Here is a 4,025-nt window from a genome sequence, read left to right on the forward strand (position 1 = left end):
GAAGGATAAATTCTTTATATGTATAAAAATGACTCATGATTTTCTAGAAGCGGCCTTCATGGCAGGAGGGGAAATACTGCAACATTTGAGCTCTGCGAAAGATAAATTTTTATTTTATTTTTTTAATTCGGTGGAGTTTACAAACGGACATCCTTGAATATATGAGCAGCACGTGCTACTGTGTGAAAGCGAGCGGTGCGCGTGATACATAACCATGACATCCGGGAGGTTTGCTCTCTCTGACAAGATCGTCTGGCTCGTTTATTTCATTTTCAAGACAGCAGGCGACGACATTGTAGATGTAATCAAGTTTATAAAGTCATTTTGTGAACAAAATAATAGTGTTGTTTTAATTGCAAACAGCACCAAGAAACATTCATCCTTTCTTCTGGTCATCAAGAATATTCAAATGGCAACAGACGTATTTCTCTGGGAGAAGTAGTACTATCATTAATGTTTCGTTTTTTTTTTTCTTTTTCTTTTCTTTCTTTCTTTTTTTTTTTTGTTAATTAAGAAAAGTTATGAATAGATCCTGCTTTGGGAATAATCGTTGTTGTTGTCCTATCATCTTCTGAGAGCTAGATCTGCGATTTAAATAAATTAAAAACATGCATACCAATTTTTGCCAAGTTTATGTAGAAAAGTTAATTTACAATATAAAATAAAAATTTTTACAAGTTTTATTTAATCTTGTAAATGAAAAAAACGTTTACTTGTAAATTAAGTAAATTGCATATATGAAACCAATTTACATGACATAAAGGCTAGACGTAATGCATGAATGCAATAAAAAAAATAATCACCATTAAAAATACGTTTTTAAACAACATATATGAAAAAAAAGATGTCTATTTAATTATTATTATTATTATTATTATTATTAAAGAAATGCAAGCCTCCATTAGACATACTAGTAATCTATTACTACTGTTTACATTATATCTAATATTCATATAATATATAAATATTAGGTATATGAGGAATTGAATAGACTTGATGTAAATAAGGCTGTGGGACTTGATGCTATTTCACCACGTGTCTTGAGGGAATGTGCCAGAGAGTTAACAACAGCTTTTGTATATCTTTTCAACATGAGTCTCTCACTGGGTCAAGTTCCAAAAGAGTGGAAAGAGGGTAAAATTGTTCCAATTCATAAGGGAGGTGATAAGAGTAAGGCTTTGAATTATAGACCAGTCTGTGTGTCTGGAGTTGTGGTCAAGGTATTAGAGAAGTTGGTTAGGAATAAAGTTCAGAATTGGGTTGACAACATAAAAATACTCTTTGGCGGCCAGCATGGATTTACTAAAGGAAAAGCGTGTTTTAGCAACCTGCTTACTTTTTATAGTAAAATGACAAATGCGTTGGATAAGGGTGTTGCATATACAGTGGTATATTTAGATTTTGCAAAGGCGTTTGATAAATTGCCACATGACAAGCTGGTAATTAAATTGGAACGGAAGGGGCTGAACAGTAAATTGGGTCGCTGGATTGGAGATTGGCTGTCTGATAGGTATCAGCGAGTTGTCTATGGAGGAGCGATATCCCACAAGAGGAAAGTTACTAGTGGTGTACCTCAAGGGTCTGTTTTAGGTCCATTGCTGTTTAATTTGTATGTAAATGATATCTGGAGAGGTCTGAATGGTGATGTGCAGTTGTTTGCAGATGATGCAAAGTTGGGGAGAGCTATCAGGAGTAGTGTGGATGGTGTAGCTTTGCAAGAGGACTTGAATACACTGGCTGAATAGGTAAATAAGTGGGGATGTCAATTCAATGTTTCAAAGTGTAAGGTTTTGAAAGTTGGGAAACAGAGGTGGGATGTAAAGTACACAATCGGTGCAAATATCTTGGAAAAGGTAGAGGAAATGTGGAGATCTGGGAGTGATTGTAGACAAGAACCTAAAATTTCGGGGACATGTTACTAAAATAGTGAAGACAACACAGCGGATAATGGGAATGATGCGGAGGACATTGACTTGTAGAAGTAAGGATGTTATGGTTGCTTTTATAAGGCTTTGATCAGGCCACATATGGATTACTGTGCACAGATCTGGTCACCTGGTTTTCAAAAAAGATGAAATTGCATTGGAAAAAGTTCAGAGGCGATTGACTAAGGTGGTTTCTGGTCTCTGGAATGTAGAGTATGAAGACAGATTGACAAAATGCAATTTGCAGAAATTGGTGGATAGAAGGAGGAGGGGGGGATATGATTGAGACATATAAGCTGTTAAGAGGTTATTACCAGATTAATGTCGGGGAGGTTTTGCACAGAATGGGTGAGGATAGCAGAACAAGAGGTCATTCCTGGAAGCTGTATAAGGAGGGTTTGTATGGAGAGTGGTGAGTGATTGGAATATTTTGCCCGAGAATGTGGTGTGTGCAGAGACAGTGAATATATTTAAGGCACAGTATGATAAACTGTGTGTATAACAGTGGACCTCCCACGATGAGTCTTTGACTCCATGGAGGTTTTTATAATAATAATAATAATGATTCATTAATATGCATGTTTAATCGAGTTTATACAGTCATTTGGTGAACAAAATGATATTGTTGTTTTAACTGCAAACTTTTCTCTAGTCATCAAGAATATTCAAATAGCAACAGATATACTTCTCTGGGAGTAGTATTAGTACTATTATTAATGGTTTCTTTTCTTTCTTTCTTTCTTTCTTTCTTTTTTTGTTAATTAAGAAAACTTATGAATAGATCTTGTTTTGGGATTAAAAAGTAACTATTAATTATGAACTGATATGTATCTGATGAAGCGATTTTGTACAAAATTTCATTAAATTTATTTAATCAAGTTAATTTTTGCGTTAATCATCATTCTCTCTCTCTCTCTCTCTCTCTCTCTGTCCAGCATCCTTATTGGACACTGTCAACGTCTCGTGGAGTTCGTGCCACGAATTAATAAGAGCAAGAAGTATATAGCTGTTACTCCCCCACCTATCAGATGACAGCATTCAAGCGCTAGCTTGCATGTTTATGGGAGGAGAAAACTCTTCCACTTCTGTATGAGATCGCCTGACTTTCACTCGAAACTTATAAATGCTCCTCACGTCCCAGATGGGAGTGGAACTCAGGCGTGTTTTTTTCTCTGGCGAAAATCTTCTGTCTTTACGGTTTTGTAGCGCAATCGCCATGACGTCCTGATATTTGCTCTGTGGCTGGAAAAGACCCGAGTTCGAATTTCAAAGTCTAGGAATAGAGGCGCTTTATACTGCTTTACAGTTGAAAAGGGCTTTCCAATTTCATAGTTAGCTAATCTCGCACGAGATGGAATTGATTTTTATAAAACAGACAAATCGACCGGAGAACACGTACACACACACATATACAAATTTTACCTTTCCCCACAGAAAGTAAGATAAAAACACACCAACAGTATATCCAACAGCATGCGAAAACACACACACACACACACACACACACACACACACACACACACACACACACACACACACACACACACACACACACACACACACACACACACACACACACACACACACACACACACACACACACACACAATGTAGTTATGTGTTACATGATAATTTAAGGCAGTTCATTGCTTCTGCTCAATTCAAGGCTTCTGCTGTTCAATGCATCAGTCTTCAACCAGAGAAATGCAAGCCTCCATTAAATGTGTTATCCCAACCCCACCCAGCTTCTGTCTTTCTTCCAATTCTAGAACTTTTTTTATTCCGCACTTTATTATTTTATAAAGTCAAATTTATTTGCTAAATAGTAAAGAATACCTCGAATGTTTACTTAACTGCTTTCAATCTTTGCCAGACCAATCTTGCACAGATGCACACACTTGTTACAATATACTGTAGATTTGATTTTGCTTACAAATTACTGCGGCATAATAAACTTTAAGGAGGTAAGTAATACTGAGGAACCAGACCAAATAGTTCGGGTACCTTTCAGTTGAAGTACAGGTGGACTTTAAATTTATTGCGTATGAATATTATTATTATTATTTTGTTTTTTGTTTCTGTTCTACAAAGCGACGCAGA

This window comes from Typopeltis vanoorti, chromosome 14, assembly GCF_054136105.1.
Source record: "Typopeltis vanoorti isolate ZY-2024b chromosome 14, IOZ_Tvanoo_1.0, whole genome shotgun sequence".
Classification (NCBI taxonomy): domain Eukaryota; kingdom Metazoa; phylum Arthropoda; class Arachnida; order Uropygi; family Thelyphonidae; genus Typopeltis; species Typopeltis vanoorti.